This window comes from Oncorhynchus kisutch, linkage group LG15, assembly GCF_002021735.2.
Source record: "Oncorhynchus kisutch isolate 150728-3 linkage group LG15, Okis_V2, whole genome shotgun sequence".
NCBI lineage: Eukaryota > Metazoa > Chordata > Actinopteri > Salmoniformes > Salmonidae > Oncorhynchus > Oncorhynchus kisutch.
The window spans coordinates 4,457,889-4,478,195 of record NC_034188.2 but is presented as its reverse complement, the minus strand read 5'-3'; the positions used below and the strand labels follow the sequence as shown (position 1 = coordinate 4,478,195).

Sequence of the window (20,307 nt, the reverse complement as noted above, 5' to 3'; positions counted from 1 at the left end):
CCTCCACTCATCACTGTAAAACGCTCCCTGAAACACTTCTGCGAGCAGGCCTTTCTAATCGACCTGGCCGGGGTATCCTGGAAGGATATTGATCTCATCCCGTCAGTAGAGGATGTCTGGATATTTTTTTTAAATGCCTTCCTAACCATCTTAAATAAACATGCCCCATTTAAGAAATTTAGAACCAGGAACAGATATAGCCCTTGGTTCTCCCCAGACCTGACTGCCCTTAACCAACACAAAAACATCCTATGGCGTTCTGCATTAGCATCGAACAGCCCCCGTGATTTGCAGCTGTTCAGGGAAGCTAGAAATCATTATACACAGGCAGTTAGAAAAGCCAAGGCTAGCTTTTTCAAGCAGAAATTTGCTTCCTGCAACACTAACTCAAAAAAGTTCTGGGACACTGTAAAGTCCATGGAGAATAAGAACACCTCCTCCCAGCTGCCCACTGCACTGAAGATAGGAAACACTGTCACCACTGATAAATCCACCATAATTGAGAATTTCAATAAGCATTTTTCTACGGCTGGCCATGCTTTCCACCTGGCTACTCCTACCCCGGACAACAGCACTGCACCCCCAACAGCAACTCGCCCAAGCCTTCCCCATTTCTCCTTCTCCCAAATCCATTCAGCTGATGTTCTGAAAGAGCTGCAAAATCTGGACCCCTACAAATCAGCCGGGCTAGACAATCTGGACCCTTTCTTTCTAAAATTATCTGCCGAAATTGTTGCCACCCCTATTACTAGCCTGTTCAACCTCTCTTTCGTGTCGTCTGAGATTCCCAAAGATTGGAAAGCAGCTGCGGTCATCCCCCTCTTCAAAGGGGGGGACACTCTTGACCCAAACTGCTACAGACCTATATCTATCCTACCGTGCCTTTCTAAGGTCTTCGAAAGCCAAGTCAACAAACAGATTACCGACCATTTCGAATCTCACCATACCTTCTCTGCTATGCAATCCGGTTTCAGAGCTGGTCATGGGTGCACCTCAGCCACGCTCAAGGTCCTAAACGATATCTTAACCGCCATCGATAAGAAACATTACTGTGCAGCCGTATTCATTGATCTGGCCAAGGCTTTCGACTCTGTCAATCACCATATCCTCATCGGCAGACTCGACAGCCTTGTTTTCTCAAATGATTGCCTCGCCTGGTTCACCAACTACTTCTCTGATAGAGTTCAGTGTGTCAAATTGGAGGGTCTGCTGTCCGGACCTCTGGCAGTCTCTATGGGGGTGCCACAGGGTTCAATTCTTGGACCGACTCTCTTCTCTGTATACATCAATGAGGTCGCTCTTGCTGCTGGTGAGTCCCTGATCCACCTCTACGCAGACGACACCATTCTGTATACTTCCGGCCCTTCTTTGGACACTGTGTTAACAACCCTCCAGGCAAGCTTCAATGCCATACAACTCTCCTTCCGTGGCCTCCAATTGCTCTTAAATACAAGTAAAACTAAATGCATGCTCTTCAACCGATCGCTACCTGCACCTACCCGCCTGTCCAACATCACTACTCTGGACGGCTCTGACTTAGAATACGTGGACAACTACAAATACTTAGGTGTCTGGTTAGACTGTAAACTCTCCTTCCAGACCCATATCAAACATCTCCAATCCAAAGTTAAATCTAGAATTGGCTTCCTATTTCGCAACAAAGCATCCTTCACTCATGCTGCCAAACATACCCTTGTAAAACTGACCATCCTACCAATCCTCGACTTTGGCGATGTCATTTACAAAATAGCCTCCAATACCCTACTCAACAAATTGGATGCAGTCTATCACAGTGCAATCCGTTTTATCACCAAAGCCCCATATACTACCCACCATTGCGACCTGTACGCTCTCGTTGGCTGGCCCTTGCTTCATACTCGTCGCCAAACCCACTGGCTCCATGTCATCTACAAGACCCTGCTAGGTAAAGTCCCCCCTTATCTCAGCTCGCTGGTCACCATAGCATCTCCCACCTGTAGCACACGCTCCAGCAGGTATATCTCTCTAGTCACCCCCAAAACCAATTCTTTCTTTGGCTGCCTCTCCTTCCAGTTCTCTGCTGCCAATGACTGGAACGAACTACAAAAATCTCTGAAACTGGAAACACTTATCTCCCTCACTAGCTTTAAGCACCAACTGTCAGAGCAGCTCACAGATTACTGCACCTGTACATAGCCCACCTATAATTTAGCCCAAACAACTACCTCTTTCCCAACTGTATTTAATTTTAATTAATTAATTTATTTTGCTCCTTTGCACCCCATTATTTTTTATTTCTACTTTGCACATTCTTCCATTGCAAAACTACCATTCCAGTATTTTACTTGCTATATTGTACTTACTTTGCCATCATGGCCTTTTTTGCCTTTACCTCCCTTCTCACCTCATTTGCTCACATTGTATATAGACTTGTTTATACTGCATTATTGACTGTATGTTTGTTTTTACTCCATGTGTAACTCTGTGTCGTTTTATCTGTCGAACTGCTTTGCTTTATCTTGGCCAGGTCGCAATTGTAAATGAGAACTTGTTCTCAACTTGCCTACCTGGTTAAATAAAGGTAAAATAAATAAAATACTAACTAACCCATACTAACTAAGCCATACTAGTTACCCATACTAGTTAGCCACACTAAGAACCCATACTAACTGACCCATACTAGTTAACCATACTAACTAACCTCTACTAACCAACCCATACAAACTAACCAATGCTGGTTACCCATACAAGTGATCCATACTTTCTAACCCCTACTAACTAACCCCTACTAACTAACTAACCCATATTCGTTTCCTGCTATCCTTTACTCATTAAACACTTCGGGAGCATCATACCGTTGTGTGGATTTATACTTTCCTGACCACAGTTGCGTTCTGTTCACATTTTAGTAGCACGGCTATAGCCTATTATAAACTGGGTGGTTCCAGCCTTGAATGCTGATTGGCTGACAGCTGTGGAAAATCAGACCATATACCACGGGTATGACAAAACTCAGATGTTTACTGCTCTAATTACGTTGGTAACCAGTTTATAATAGCAATAAGGCACCTTGGGGGTTTGTGGTATATGGCCAATATACCACGGCTAAGAGCTGTGTCCAGGCACTCCACGTTGCGTCATGCTTAAGAACAGCCCTTATTTAACCTTATTTAACCTTATTTAACCCTTATTTAACCTTATTTAACCCTTATTTAACCTTATTTAACCCTTATTTAACCTTATTTAACCTTATTTAACCCTTATTTAACCTTATTTAACCCTTATTTAACCTTATTTAACCCTTATTTAACCTTATTTAACCTTATTTAACCCTTATTTAACCTTATTTAACCCTTATTTAACCTTATTTAACCTTAACCCTGGATTCACCTGGTCAGTCTATCATGGAAAGAGCAGATTTTATTCATGTTTTGTACACTCAGTGTACAATGATATTATACTGGACAAAAATATGAACACAACATGTAAAGTGTTGGTCCCATGTTTCATGAGCTGAAATAAACGATCCCAGAAATGTTCCATACGCACAAAAAGCTTATTTCTCTAATTCTGTGCACACATTTGTTTACATCCCTGTTAGTGAGCATTTCTCCTTTGCCAAGATAATCCATCCACCTGACAGGTGTGGTATACCAAGAAGATGATTAAACAGAATGATCATTCTAAAATGTGCAGTTTTGTCACACAACACAACGGATCTGGTTTCCAGACTGCCTGGATCAGCCCTAATCTACCTGGTTTCCAGACTGCCTGGATCTGCCCTAATCTACCTGGTTTCCAGACTGCCTGGATCAGCCCTAATCTACCTGGTTTCCAGACTGCCTGGATCTGCCCTAATCTACCTGGTTTCCAGACTGCCTGGATCAGCCCTAATCTACCTGGTTTCCAGACTGCCTGGATCAGCCCTAATCTACCTGGTTTCCAGACTGCCTGGATCAGCCCTAATCTACCTGGTTTCCAGACTGCCTGGATCAGCCCTAATCTACCTGGTTTCCAGACTGCCTGGATCTGCCCTAATCTACCTGGTTTCCAGACTGCCTGGATCTGCCCTAATCTACCTGGTTTCCAGACTGCCTGGATCAGCCCTAATCTACCTGGTTTCCAGACTGCCTGGATCAGCCCTAATCTACCTGGTTTCCAGACTGCCTGGATCTGCCCTAATCTACCTGGTTTCCAGACTGCCTGGATCAGCCCTAATCTACCTGGTTTCCAGACTGCCTGGATCTGCCCTAATCTACCTGGTTTCCAGACTGCCTGGATCAGCCCTAATCTACCTGGTTTCCAGACTGCCTGGATCAGCCCTAATCTACCTGGTTTCCAGACTGCCTGGATCAGCCCTAATCTACCTGGTTTCCAGACTGCCTGGATCAGCCCTAATCTACCTGGTTTCCAGACTGCCTGGATCTGCCCTAATCTACCTGGTTTCCAGACTGCCTGGATCTGCCCTAATCTACCTGGTTTCCAGACAGCCTGGATCTGCCCTAATCTACCTGGTTTCCAGACTGCCTGGATCTGCCCTAATCTACCTGGTTTCCAGACTGCCTGGATCAGCCCTAATCTACCTGGTTTCCAGACTGCCTGGATCTGCCCTAATCTACCTGGTTTCCAGACTGCCTGGATCTGCCCTAATCTACCTGGTTTCCAGACTGCCTGGATCAGCCCTAATCTACCTGGTTTCCAGACTGCCTGGATCAGCCCTATCCTTTCTATAGGGAATTCCACATGATGGTTAAACGTATAAATTAATAAACATAAACAAATGTCTGTAGTTTATTATACTACTACATTTTTATGCTACATTTGTAATATAGTAAATATACAGTATCAGTCAACAGTTTGGACACATCTACTCATTCAAGGGTTTTTCTTTATTTTTACTATTTTCTACATTGTAGAATAGTGAAGACATCAAAACGATGATCAGTACACACTGTGTTAGTATTTACCTAAAGACCAAATACATCTAAATGATCAGTACACACTGTGTTAGTATTTACCTAAAGACCAAATACATCTAAATGATCAGTACACACTGTGTTAGTATTTACCTAAAGACCAAATACATCTAAATGATCAGTACACACTGTGTTAGTATTTACCTAAAGACCAAATACATCTAAATGATCAGTACACACTGTGTTAGTATTTACCTAAAGACCAAATACATCTAAATGATCAGTACACACTGTGTTAGTATTTACCTAAAGACCAAATACATCTAAATGATCAGTACACACTGTGTTAGTATTTACCTAAAGACCAAATACATCTAAATGATCAGTACACACTGTGTTAGTATTTACCTAAAGACCAAATACATCTAAATGATCAGTACACACTGTGTTAGTATTTACCTAAAGACCAAATACATCTAAATGATCAGTACACACTGTGTTAGTATTTACCTAAAGACCAAATACATCTAAATGATCAGTACACACTGTGTTAGTATTTACCTAAAGACCAAATACATCTAAATGATCAGTACACACTGTGTTAGTATTTACCTAAAGACCAAATACATCTAAATGATCAGTACACACTGTGTTAGTATTTACCTAAAGACCAAATACATCTAAATGATCAGTACACACTGTGTTAGTATTTACCTAAAGACCAAATACATCTAAATGATCAGTACACACTGTGTTAGTATTTACCTAAAGACCAAATACATCTAAATGATCAGTACACACTGTGTTAGTATTTACCTAAAGACCAAATACATCTAAATGATCAGTACACACTGTGTTAGTATTTACCTAAAGACCAAATACATCTAAATGATCAGTACACACTGTGTTAGTATTTACCTAAAGACCAAATACATCTAAATGATCAGTACACACTGTGTTAGTATTTACCTAAAGACCAAATACATCTAAATGATCAGTACACACTGTGTTAGTATTTACCTAAAGACCAAATACATCTAAATGATCAGTACACACTGTGTTAGTATTTACCTAAAGACCAAATACATCTAAATGATCAGTACACACTGTGTTAGTATTTACCTAAAGACCAAATACATCTAAATGATCAGTACACACTGTGTTAGTATTTACCTAAAGACCAAATACATCTAAATGATCAGTACACACTGTGTTAGTATTTACCTAAAGACCAAATACATCTAAATGATCAGTACACACTGTGTTAGTATTTACCTAAAGACCAAATACATCTAAATGATCAGTACACACTGTGTTAGTATTTACCTAAAGACCAAATACATCTAAATGATCAGTACACACTGTGTTAGTATTTACCTAAAGACCAAATACATCTAAATGATCAGTACACACTGTGTTAGTATTTACCTAAAGACCAAATACATCTAAATGATCAGTACACACTGTGTTAGTATTTACCTAAAGACCAAATACATCTAAATGATCAGTACACACTGTGTTAGTATTTACCTAAAGACCAAATACATCTAAATGATCAGTACACACTGTGTTAGTATTTACCTAAAGACCAAATACATCTAAATGATCAGTACACACTGTGTTAGTATTTACCTAAAGACCAAATACATCTAAATGATCAGTACACACTGTGTTAGTATTTACCTAAAGACCAAATACATCTAAATGATCAGTACACACTGTGTTAGTATTTACCTAAAGACCAAATACATCTAAATGATCAGTACACACTGTGTTAGTATTTACCTAAAGACCAAATACATCTAAATGATCAGTACACACTGTGTTAGTATTTACCTAAAGACCAAATACATCTAAATGATCAGTACACACTGTGTTAGTATTTACCTAAAGACCAAATACATCTAAATGATCAGTACACACTGTGTTAGTATTTACCTAAAGACCAAATACATCTAAATGATCAGTACACACTGTGTTAGTATTTACCTAAAGACCAAATACATCTAAATGATCAGTACACACTGTGTTAGTATTTACCTAAAGACCAAATACATCTAAATGATCAGTACACACTGTGTTAGTATTTACCTAAAGACCAAATACATCTAAATGATCAGTACACACTGTGTTAGTATTTACCTAAAGACCAAATACATCTAAATGATCAGTACACACTGTGTTAGTATTTACCTAAAGACCAAATACATCTAAATGATCAGTACACACTGTGTTAGTATTTACCTAAAGACCAAATACATCTAAATGATCAGTACACACTGTGTTAGTATTTACCTAAAGACCAAATACATCTAAATGATCAGTACACACTGTGTTAGTATTTACCTAAAGACCAAATACATCTAAAAATGGAACCAATCATTTGGGGTTGGAAAAAACGCCTACCTATTCATTCTATATAGAGCCTACAGTTATAACTATGGAATATAAGGCTTTATAAAGGCCTACCTATTCATTCTATATAGAGCCTACAGTTATAACTATGGAATATAAGGCTTTATAAAGGCCTACCTATTCATTCTATATAGAGCCTACAGTTATAACTATGTAATATAAGGCTTTATAAAGGCCTAGCTATTCATGTGACCTATAGCCTACAGTTATAACTATGTAATATAAGGCTTTATAAAGGCCTAGCTATTCATGTGACCTATAGCCTACAGTTATAACTATGGAATATAAGGCTGTATAAAGGCCTAGCTATTCATTCTATATAGAGCCTACAGTTATAACTATGTAATATAAGGCTTTATAAAGGCCTAGCTATTCATGTGACCTACAGCCTACAGTTATAACTATGGAATATAAGGCTGTATAAAGGCCTATCTATTCATGTGACCTATAGCCTACAGTTATAACTATGGAATATAAGGCTTTATAAAGGCCTAGCTATTCATGTGACCTATAGTCTACAGTTATAACTATGGAATATAAGGCTTTATAAAGGCCTAGCTATTCATTCTATATAGAGCCTACAGTTATAACTATGGAATATAAGGCTTTATAAAGGCCTACCTATTCATTCTATATAGAGCCTACAGTTATAACTATGTAATATAAGGCTTTATAAAGGCCTACCTATTCATTCTATATAGAGCCTACAGTTATAACTATGTAATATAAGGCTTTATAAAGGCCTAGCTATTCATGTGACCTATAGCCTACAGTTATAACTATGGAATATAAGGCTTTATAAAGGCCTAGCTATTCATTCTATATAGAGCCTACAGTTATAACTATGTAATATAAGGCTTTATAAAGGCCTATCTATTCATGTGACCTATAGCCTACAGTTATAACTATGGAATATAAGGCTGTATAAAGGCCTACCTATTCATGATCATGGGCCCTCTAGTCTTGACCAAATCCTATTGTAAAACATGTATTGTGACCTCAATGGGACTTCCTGGATAATAAGACCTATTTCAACTCATCTCACACACTCCCACATTGAGATGAGCGGATGAAAGACAAAGTTATTACCTACTTGTCCACTAGAGGGAGGTAGAGGTCAAAAGCACACACTGTGTTACAAACCAGGGATGAACCATGAATCTCCTGTGTGCCCCCTCTCCCTCTGTGTATGCCCAATGAGCCAAAGCCAAAGCATTATGGGAAGTCAAAGATAAATCTCAAACAAGACAGATCCTAATCCCAACTACCTCCGTTGTGTGTGGTGTAGTACTATAGGGATGTGTGTAGTGTAGTACTATAGGGGTGTGTGTAGTGTCGTGTAGTACTATAGGGATGTGTGTAGTGTAGTACTATAGGGGTGTGTGTAGTGTAGTACTATAGGGATGTGTGTAGTGTAGTGTAGTATTATAGGGATGTGTGTAGTGTAGTTCTATAGGGATGTGTGTAGTGTAGTACTATAGGGATGTGTGTAGTGTGGTGTAGTACTATAGGGGTGTGTGTAGTACTATAGGGATGTGTGTAGTGTAGTGTAGTTATTTAGGGATGTGTGTAGTGTAGTATTATAGGGATGTGTGTAGTGTAGTGTAGTACTATAGGGATGTGTGTAGTGTAGTACTATAGGGATGTGTGTAGTGTAGTGCTATAGGGATGTGTGTAGTGTAGTTATTTAGGGATGTGTGTAGTGTAGTACTATAGGGATGTGTGTAGTGTAGTGCTATAGGGATGTGTGTAGTGTAGTTATTTAGGGATGTGTGTAGTGTAGTACTATAGGGATGTGTGTAGTGTAGTGCTATAGGGATGTGTGTAGTGTAGTTATTTAGGGATGTGTGTAGTGTAGTGTAGTGTAGTGTAGTATTATAGGGATGTGTGTAGTGTAGTGTAGTACTATAGGGATGTGTGTAGTGTAGTGTAGTACTATAGGGATGTGTGTAGTGTAGTGTAGTATTATAGGGATGTGTGTAGTGTAGTGTAGTACTATAGGGATGTGTGTAGTGTAGTACTATAGGGATGTGTGTAGTGTAGTGTAGTACTATAGGGATGTGTGTAGTGTAGTACTATAGGGATGTGTGTAGTGTGGTGTAGTACTATAGGGATGTGTGTAGTGTGGTGTAGTACTATAGGGATGTGGATAGTATAGTGTAGTACTATAGGGATGTGTGTAGTGTAGTATTATAGGGATGTGTGTAGTGTAGTACTATAGGGATGTGTGTAGTGTAGTACTATAGGGATGTGTGTAGTGTAGTACTATAGGGATGTGTGTAGTGTAGTGTAGTATTATAGGGATGTGTGTAGTGTAGTACTATAGGGATGTGTGTAGTGTAGTACTATAGGGATGTGTGTAGTGTAGTACTATAGGGATGTGTGTAGTACTATAGGGATGTGTGTAGTGTAGTGTAGTTCTATAGGGATGTGTGTAGTACTATATGGATGTGTGTAGTGTAGTGTAGTACTATAGGGATGTGTGTAGTGTAGTGTAGTACTATAGGGATGTGTGTAGTGTAGTGTAGTACTATAGGGATGTGTGTAGTGTAGTGTAGTACTATAGGGATGTGTGTAGTGTAGTACTATAGGGATGTGTGTAGTGTAGTGTAGTACTATAGGGATGTGTGTAGTGTAGTGTAGTACTATAGGGATGTGTGTAGTGTAGTGTAGTACTATAGGGATGTGTGTAGTGTAGTACTATAGGGATGTGGATAGTATAGTGTAGTACTATAGGGATGTGTGTAGTGTAGTACTTTTGGGATGTGTGTAGTGTGGTGTAGTACTATAGGGGTGTGTGTAGTGTAGTACTATAGGGGTGTGTGTAGTGTAGTACTATAGGGGTGTGTGTAGTGTAGTATTATAGGGATGTGTGTAGTGTAGTACTATAGGGATGTGTGTAGTGTAGTGTAGTACTATAGGGGTGTGTGTAGTGTAGTACTATAGGGATGTGTGTAGTGTGGTGTAGTACTATAGGGATGTGTATAGTGTAGTGTAGTACTATAGGGATGTGTGTAGTGTGGTGTAGTACTATAGGGATGTGTGTAGTGTAGTGTAGTACTATAGGGGTGTGTGTAGTGTAGTACTTTTGGGATGTGTGTAGTGTGGTGTAGTACTATAGGGATGTGTGTAGTGTGGTGTAGTACTATAGGGATGTGTGTAGTGTGGTGTAGTACTATAGGGGTGTGGATAGTGTAGTGTAGTACTATAGGGATGTGTGTAGTGTAGTACTTTTGGGATGTGTGTAGTGTGGTGTAGTACTATAGGGATGTGTGTAGTGTGGTGTAGTACTATAGGGATGTGTGTAGTGTGGTGTAGTACTATAGGGGTGTGGATAGTGTAGTGTAGTACTATAGGGATGTGTGTAGTGTAGTACTTTTGGGATGTGTGTAGTGTAGTGTAGTACTATAGGGATGTGTGTAGTGTGGTGTAGTACTATAGGGATGTGTGTAGTGTGGTGTAGTACTATAGGGGTGTGGATAGTGTAGTGTAGTACTATAGGGATGTGTGTAGTGTAGTACTTTTGGGATGTGTGTAGTGTGGTGTAGTACTATAGGGATGTGTGTAGTGTAGTGTAGTATTATAGGGATGTGTGTAGTGTGGTGTAGTACTATAGGGATGTGTATAGTGTAGTGTAGTAGTATAGGGATGTGTGTAGTACTATTGGGATGTGTGTAGTGTAGTTCTATAGGGATCTGTGTAGTACTATAGGGATGTGTGTAGTGTAGTGTAGTACTATTGGGATGTGTGTAGTGTAGTTATATAGGGATCTGTGTAGTACAATAGGGATGTGTGTAGTGTAGTGTAGTACTATAGGGATGTGTGTAGTGTAGTACTATAGGGATGTGTGTAGTGTAGTACTATAGGGATGTGTGTAGTGTAGTACTATAGGGATGTGTGTAGTGTCGTGTAGTACTATATTGATATGTGTAGTTCTATAGGGATGTGTGTAGTGTAGTACTATAGGGATGTGTGTAGTGTGGTGTAGTACTATATCGATGTGTGTAGTGTAGTGTAGTTCTATAGGGATCTGTGTAGTACTATAGGGGTGTGTGTAGTGTAGTACTATAGGGGTGTGTGTAGTGTAGTACTATAGGGACATGTGTAGTGTAGTACTATAGGGACATGTGTAGTGTAGTACTATAGGGACATGTGTAGTGTAGTACTATAGGGGTGTGTGTAGTGTAGTGTAGTACTATAGGATTGTGTGTAGTGTAGTACTATAGGGGTGTGTGTAGTGTAGTACTATAGGGACATGTGTAGTGTAGTGTAGTACTATAGGGGTGTGTGTAGTATAGTGTAGTACTATAGGGGTGTGTGTAGTGTAGTACTATAGGGGTGTGTGTAGTGTAGTACTATAGGGGTGTGTGTAGTGTAGTACTATAGGGATGTGTGTAGTGTAGTACTATAGGGGTGTGTGTAGTGTAGTACTATAGGGATGTGTGTAGTGTAGTACTATAGGGATGTGTGTAGTGTAGTACTATAGGGGTGTGTGTAGTGTAGTGTAGTACTATAGGGATGTGTGTAGTGTAGTACTATAGGGGTGTGTGTAGTGTAGTACTATAGGGGTGTGTGTAGTGTAGTACTATAGGGATGTGTGTAGTGTAGTGTAGTACTATAGGGATGTGTATAGTGTAGTACTTTTGGGGTGTGTGTTGTGTAGTTTAATACTATAGGGGTGTTCTACCACAGTCTTGGAAGGATACTAATGACCATCGTGTGCATGATAGTGATGTTGAATTGATACAAACTAAAACAAATGGGAATATACAGTAAAAATCCCTTCGATTTTAGAGGCCAATGACCTACTTATATTCAAGTGATCTTGACCGCCGACACATGACATTGGGGATGTTTTTCGGTCACACTCATACTGTCATTACGGTAAATCTGACAGGATGGAGTGCGCTCTCTCAAATGCGCCCAAATGGGGGTAAAACGTTTACTGCCAAACCCAAAACAAGTGTCGGGGTTTTCTACCGGCCATGTACAATCAACTGGAGTATATTGTGATTACAATTTGGCGGCGTCTAGTCAGAAATCCCGTGTAGGATGTTGGTTTCAGGCGTTTTGGAATACAAGGTATAATGTTTGTACCTTTCTTTATAATAGTGGTGAAATCCACGGAATATTCCACATTGGAACAGCTGACGATAATGCCGCACCGAAAATATGAACGAGATATGAAGAATTACAAGGAGAAATATAATTAAATCAAATGCTTGCTAATTGACAAATCAGGTAACGATGTTGGACTATATTTATCAAGTTGTCACTACAGTTTGCATAGGTGTTCTGTTTCTGTTTGCGTGCTAGCTGGCTTTGCAGTTTTTCCAGGGGCTGCGTTGGGCTTCGCTGTTTGTCTTTTCCCCTAGACTGCCTTGAGCCCCTCCTTGTTTTGTATCTGGCTAGGGGAGAGAGAGAGAGAGAGAGTCATGTTTACATTCTGCACAGGGTCTATAGCGCAAGGATAGAGACCGTTTCCTATCTCCCATTTTACGAACAGGTGTTATGTCTATTGAAAGATGATTAGAACATCCCAATAAGAATGCATTGGTCTCCTTCCTCTTTTTAGTGATATTTCCGTCTGCAACATTGCAGTGTTTTTCTCTGCAGTGAAGCAATCGGACAGCCAGGGCTGACGTGCAGATAAGATGCTCAGACATAATACATGATGTAATGTTTCTAGGCAAAATATGTATACTGGATCAATAGACTTCTGAAGACACCATTTCTTTCTTTGGTCTAAGGCAATTCGCACTGTCTGTCTCCCGTAACAGGCCCACTTCATTTTATTCCACAGATAACGATCCTGTGCAAGGACTTCTATCGTGAGTACCTTTACATGCATAGTAATAAATCGATAGTGATTATGGCAGTAGGGAGATTATATAATAGTACTGTAAACACCATACTATGTTTATCTTAATCCGCATAAGAGCAAAATCGAAGTTAGCATACCCCGATTAAAACACCAGATTTTCTAAATCTTTCGAATTATAAGGACACGTAAACACCCTAAACTGTGATCAAGCGGTGTTTGATCTACGCATGTGCTAGAACCGACCAAGCCTTTCAAGAGCAGGTGTTCCCAAACTTTTTCACTTGTGTAGTGTAGTGTAGTTCTATAGCTCCAGCTCTGGGGAACATCCCGCGCCCCGCTGCGCACACGCCACGTCTATTTCTATGGGCACAAGCACTGTTCATGACACAAACTGTTCACATCCATCTTGTTGGAGGGAATTTAGCAGGTTTAAAGGGTATTTCTTGGAATTCGACACATTTTTGTTCATGGGGTGCAAATAACATTTTTGCAGTTTTAAAGCAAAATGAATGGTGGATAAACAATTGGAACTATTTCCCTGTTTGACCGCTAGAGTTTATGGGTATCATGACACCTCCACTATGGGGCTTTCTTTTTTCATTTTTTTCACCTTTATTTAACCAGGTAGGCTAGTTGAGAACAAGTTCTCATTTGCAACTGCGACCTGGCCAAGATAAAGCATAGCAGTGTGAACAGACAACACAGAGTTACACATGGAGTAAACAATTAACAAGTCAATAACACAGTAGAAAAAAAAATCTATATACATTGTGTGCAAAAGGCATGAGGAGGTAGGCAAATAATTACAATTTTGCAGATTAACACTGGAGTGATAAATGATCAGATGGTCATGTACAGGTAGAGATATTGGTGTGCAAAAGAGTAGAAAAGTAAATAAATATAAACAGTATGGGAATGAGGTAGGTAAAATTGGGAGGGCTATTTACCGATAGACTATGTACAGCTGCAGCGATGAGCTGCTCAGATAGCAGATGTTTGAAGTTGGTGAGGGAGATAAAAGTCTCCAACTTCAGCGATTTTTGCAATTCGTTCCAGTCACAGGCAGCAGAGAACTGGAACGAAAGGCGGCCAAATGAGGTGTTGGCTTTAGGGATGATCAGTGAGATACACCTGCTGGAGCGTGTGCTACGGGTGGGTGTTGCCATCGTGACCAGTGAACTGAGATAAGGCGGAGCTTTACCTAGCATGGACTTGTAGATGACCTGGAGCCAGTGGGTCTGGCGACGAATATGTAGCGAGGGCCAGCCGACTAGAGCATACATGTCGCAGTGGTGGGTGGTATAAGGTGCTTTAGTAACAAAATGGATGGCACCGTGATAAACTGCATCCAGTTTGCTGAGTAGAGTGTTGGTGTTTTGTAGATGACATCGCCGAAGTCGAGGATCGGTAGGATAGTCAGTTTTACTAGGGCAAGTTTGGCGGCGTGAGTGAAGGAGGCTTTGTTGCGGAATAGAAAGCCGACTCTAGATTTGATTTTAGATTGGAGATGTTTGATATGAGTCTGGAAGGAGATTTTACAGTCTAGCCAGACACCTAGGTACACATATTCTAGGTCGGAACCATGCAGGGTGGTGATGCTAGTCGGGCGTGCGGGTGCAAGCAGCGAACGGTTGAAAAGCATGCATTTGGTTTTACTAGCGTTTAAGAGCAGTTGGAGGCCACGGAAGGAGTGTTGTATGGCATTGAAGCTCGTTTGGAGGTTAGAGGGCACAGTGTCCAAGGACGGGCCGGAAGTATACAGAATGGTGTCGTCTGCGTAGAGGTGGATCAGGGAATCGCCCGCAGCAAGAGCAACATCATTGATATATACAGAGAAAAGAGTCGGTCCGAGAATTGAACCCTGTGGCACCCCCATAGAGACTGCCAGAGGACCGGACAGCATGCCCTCCGATTTGACACATTGAACTCTGTCTGCAAAGTAGTTGGTGAACCAGGTGAGGCAGTCATCAGAAAAACCGAGGCTACTGAGTCTGCCGATAAGAATATGGTGATTGACAGAGTCGAAAGCCTTGGCAAGGTCGATGAAGACGGCTGCACAGTACTGTCTTTTATCGATGGTGGTTATGATATCGTTTAGTACCTTGAGTGTGGCTGAGGTGCACCCGTGACCGGCTCGGAAACCAGATTGCACAGCGGAGAAGGTACGGTGGGATTCGAGATGGTCAGTGACCTGTTTGTTGACTTGGCTTTCGAAGACCTTAGATAGGCAGGGCAGGATGGATATAGGTCTAACAGTTTGGGTCCAGGGTGTCTCCCCCTTTGAAGAGGGGGATGACTGCGGCAGCTTTCCAATCCTTGGGGATCTCAGACGATATGAAAGAGCGGTTGAACAGGCTGGTAATAGGGGTTGCGACAATGGCGGCGGATAGTTTCAGAAATAGAGGGTCCAGATTGTCAAGCCCATCTGATTTGTACGGGTCCAGGTTTTGCAGCTCTTTCAGAACATCTGCTATCTGGATTTGGGTAAAGGAGAACCTGGAGAGGCTTTGGCGAGTAGCTGCGGGGGGGGGGGGGGGGGGGGGGGCTGTTGGCCGAGGTTGGAGTAGCCAGGAGGAAGGCATGGCCAGCCGTTGAGAAATGCTTGAAGTTTTCGATAACCATGGATATATCGGTGGTGACCGTGTTACCTAGCCTCAGTGCAGTGGGCAGCTGGGAGGAGGTGCTCTTGTTCTCCATGGACTTCACAGTGTCCCAGAACTTTTTGGAGTTAGAGTTACAGGATGCAAATTCCTGCCTGAAGAAGCTGGCCGTTGCTTTCCTGACTGACTGCGTGTATTGGTTCCTGACTTCCCTGAACAGTTGCATATCGCGGGGACTATTCGATGCTATTGAAGTCCGCCACAGGATGTTTTTGTGCTGGTCGAGGGCAGTCAGGTCTGGAGTGAACGAAGGGCTATATCTGTTCTTAGTTCTGAATTTTTTTGAACGGAGCATGCTTATCTAAAATGGTGCGAGTGTCGTGAGTTCGGAAAAACTGAATGTATAGAGCTAGTTTTCCACATACCAACTTAATATGTCCGAACTCAGAATCAAATATGGTTCACAAAATAACATGGTCGCTGTGGTAGAATGTTTATTTTGATTGGTGATTTTCTGCATTTATCAGAGTGCCATCAGGTAGCCTGATCTCAGATGTCTCCATGTAAACATCATTATTAGGGAAATCGCAAAGCATGTAAACATTTTAATTGAATAATTATATCAATCTGACTTTCTACAAATATATCATTATTGTGTGCATGTAACCATACTCAAGACTTTTAAACACTTTATACCCACAGCCATAACAAGTCGTGTTATAACAAATCAAGGCCCCGTTCCTGACAATTAAGCCCTAATTTGGCCTTCCAGAGTTGCATGTGTTACCTAATTGGCTAAGAGGCCAGAGTCCTCTGTGGGGCCAGAGTCCTCTGTGGGGCCAGAGTCCTCTGTGGGGCCAGAGTCCTCTGTGGGGCCAGAGTCCTCTGTGGGGCCAGAGTCCTCTGTGGGGTCACATATAGATTACTGTATGCTATCACTTGTGAGGAAACCACAGACTAGGCTACACATGGCCTACAGTGCTATCTGTTGGATAGGATAAACAGGGTTTAGTGTTGTCTCAGACTGGTCTCATGATAGACGTAACATAGTTCATTTAAATCCGGGACTCTCAAATTAGTATGATATGTTACGTTTTGGTATGATTACATAAGATATAAGGCAAACGTAAAAGAAGGCTGAATGGGCGGGCGTGTAACGCAAACGTTGAGCAACCCGAAGGTTGCATGTTCGAATCTCATCACGGACCATTTGATCATTTTTAGCTAATTAGCAACTTACCTACTACTTTTTTTTAATTTTCTTGCAACTTTGCAACTACTTATGTTAGTTAACTGTTCCCCTAACCTTAACCCTTTTAGTTACCCATTGACTAACCCTAATCTTAACCATAATCTTAACCCCTAACCCCTAGTGCTAGCAAACGTTAGCCACCTAGCAAACGTTAGCCACCTAGCAAACGTTAGCCACCTCGCAAACGTTAGCCACCTAACAAACGTTAGCCACCTAACAAACGTTAGCCACCTAACAAACGTTAGCCACCTAGCAAACGTTAGCCACCTAGCAAACGTTAGCCACCTAGCAAACGTTAGCCACCTAGCAAACGTTAGCCACCTAGCAAACGTTAGCCACCTAGCAAACGTTAGCCACCTAGCAAACGTTAGCCACCTAGCAAACGTTAGCCACATATTATATGTTTTTGCAAATTCGTTCCTGTATATAAAAATATATACTTTTTACTATGCCTAGGCTACATGTCAAGTCATTTTGGTTACGAGTCATAAACCAGCATACTGTCTCAGTTGTGCTGCATGCATGCACAAGTATATGTTGGAGAGAAAGAAAAAAAACACATTGTGTATCAATGTTACTGTATGTGACTTCTTGTAGTCAGTGTTACGGGACAAGTACAAATCAAAATCAAATGTTATTTGTCACATGCTTTTATAAACAACAGGTGTTGACTAACAGTGGGTCCTTCCCAAACAGAGAGGAAAAGAGAAATAACACCAGGGATAAATACACAATGAGTAGCAATAACATTGGCTAAATGAACGGGGTACCAGCACCGAGTCGACGTGCAGGGGTTATGAGGTCATTGGAGGTAGATAAAGTGACTAGGTAACAGGACAGATTAATAAACCGTAACAGCTGCGGTATGTGACGAGTCAAAAGAGTGTAGAAAGGATCAATGCAGATAGTCCGGGTAGCTATTGGTTAACTATTTTAACTATTTAGCAATCTTAAGGCTTGGCGGTAGAAGCTGTTTTTAGGTTCCTGTTGGTTCCAAACTTGGTCCATCGCTACAGCTTGGCGTGCGGTAGCAGAGAGAACAGTCTATGACTTGGGTGGCTGGAGTCTTTGACCATTTTTAGGGCCTCTTCTGACAGTTTCTCTACTGTTCATGAAGGGAAATGACAGACTGGTTCCCTAAGGCTGTCTGGTTTAGAGGGAGAGGATGTAACTGGCTGAGATCCTATAGAGAGAGTTACTAGTAGAAAGTACATAGAATGACAGAGGGGCAATCCTGAAAGTCGAACAAACCCCCGTCTTTTGTTTCGATATACAGTTGAGGGATGAGACTGGATAAATTGAACTACTCTCATATTCCTAGACAGAGCTATAGAGCCAAGCACTGGACATCCATATCACACATTTTAAAGTAATAAATAATAATAATAATGTATTAATCCTGGATTGCCCCTTTAACAAATGTAGTGAAAGTTGTCATCTGTCAGTAGAATTGTTGTCTGAAACAGAATGTATGTGTACCCCCCCCCCCCCCCCCTCCTCCCATATGGTTTAGGTTCCATCTGCCTTGTTGTGACTAGTTTACACGTGAGACTATAAAATGTGGGACATGAAACAACAGGCAGAGTCGCCAGCAGTTGGCGGCAATCTTTGTTTGCCTTCTGTCTGGGCAAAGGTGATAGACTTATAGTGATATTGCTCTAAGCTGTCTAAGCTACAGAGATCATGGGATTTAACCAAATATTATTTTGGTGTCCATTACTGGGAGTAACAGGATAGGTACTGTTTGGTGTAAAATGTTTGACCAACCTTAGCTTGGCTTTAGCGACACTACCGTCGTCCTCGATTCGTGGAAACCGGAGTCTCATAACATGTCTGTATCCAAGTACAAGGGGGTCCGTTTGATTTAAAAAAAAATGCTGTTAAAATAAAATCTTTTTTTTGCTCCATGAAGTAATTCAACAACGTGTACGCCGCCATCTTGTCTATTTCATGTCTTCTGTCAAGTCTAGATCTATCTGTGATTGATTCGTTATGTGCAGCATCATAGCCTGATGTTAACTAGCAGGCTGTGCTAACATGACTAACCTACTAGCAGGCTGTGCTAACATGACTAACCTAGCAGGCTGTGCTAACATGACTAATCTAGCAGGCTGTGCCAACATGACTAATCTAGCAGGCTGTGCCAACATGACTAACCTAGCAGGCTGTGCCAACATGACTAACCTACTAGCAGGCTGTGCTAACATGAATAACCTACTAGCAGGCTGTGCTAACATGAATAACCCACTAGCAAGCTGTGCTAACATGACTAACCTAGCAGGCTGTGTTAACATGACTAACCTAGCAGGCTGTGTTAACATGACTAACCTAGCAGGCTGTGTTAACATGACTAACCTAGCAGGCTGTGCTAACATGACTAACCTAGCAGGCTGTGCTAACATGACTAACCTAGCAGGCTGTGCCAACATGACTAACCTACTAGCAGGCTGTGCTAACATGAATAACCTACTAGCAGGCTGTGCTAACATGAATAACCTACTAGCAGGCTGTGCTAACATGAATAACCTACTAGCAAGCTGTGCTAACATGACTAACCTAGCAGGCTGTGCCAACATGACTAACCTAGCAGGCTGTGCTAACATGACTAACCCTAGCAGGCTGTGCTAACATGACTAACCCTAGCAGGCTGTGCTAACATGACTAACCCTAGCAGGCTGTGCTAACATGACTAACCCTAGCAGGCTGTGCTAACATGACTAACCTAGCAGGCTGTGCTAACATGACTAACCTAGCAGGCTGTGCTAACATGACTAACCCTAGCAGGCTGTGCTAACATGACTAACCCTAGCAGGCTGTGCTAACATGACTAACCTAGCAGGCTGTGCCAACATGATTAACCCTAGCAGGCTGTGCTAACATGACTAACCCTAGCAGGCTGTGCTAACATGACTAACCCTAGCAGGCTGTGCTAACATGACTAACCTAGCAGGCTGTGCTAACATGACTAACCCTAGCAGGCTGTGCTAACATGACTAACCCTAGCAGGCTGTGCTAACATGACTAACCCTAGCAGGCTGTGCTAACATTACTAACCCTAGCAGGCTGTGCTAACATGACTAACCTAGCAGGGTGTGCCAACATGACTAACCTAGCAGTCTGTGCCAACATGACTAACCTAGCAGTCTGTGCCAACATGACTAACCTAGCTGGCTGTGCCAACATGACTAACCTAGCAGGCTGTGCCAACATGACTAACCTAGCAGGCTGTGCCAACATGACTAACCTAGCAGGCTGTGCCAACATGACTAACCTAGCAGGCTGTGCCAACATGACTAACCTAGCAGGCTGTGCCAACATGAC

The 20,307-nt window shown here is 41.6% G+C and overlaps 1 protein-coding gene across 5 annotated transcripts in view; it reads left to right on the top strand.

Annotated features, from left to right (window-relative positions):
• Window positions 1-12,254: 12,254 nt before the first annotated feature.
• LOC109881682 (RING finger protein 44) overlaps window positions 12,255-20,307 on the top strand; it is a 69,115-nt gene continuing 61,062 nt past the window's right edge. Inside the window, exons 1-2 of one of the 5 annotated variants that reach the window (XM_031789504.1) lie at window positions 12,255-12,551; window positions 13,114-13,141. The gene's annotated coding sequence lies outside the window, so the exon portion shown is untranslated. Of the gene's footprint in view, window positions 12,552-12,759; window positions 13,142-20,307 lie in introns of those variants that run through there. The other 4 variants (XR_004202972.1, XM_031789503.1, XM_031789502.1 and 1 more) reach the window with 4 other exon arrangements.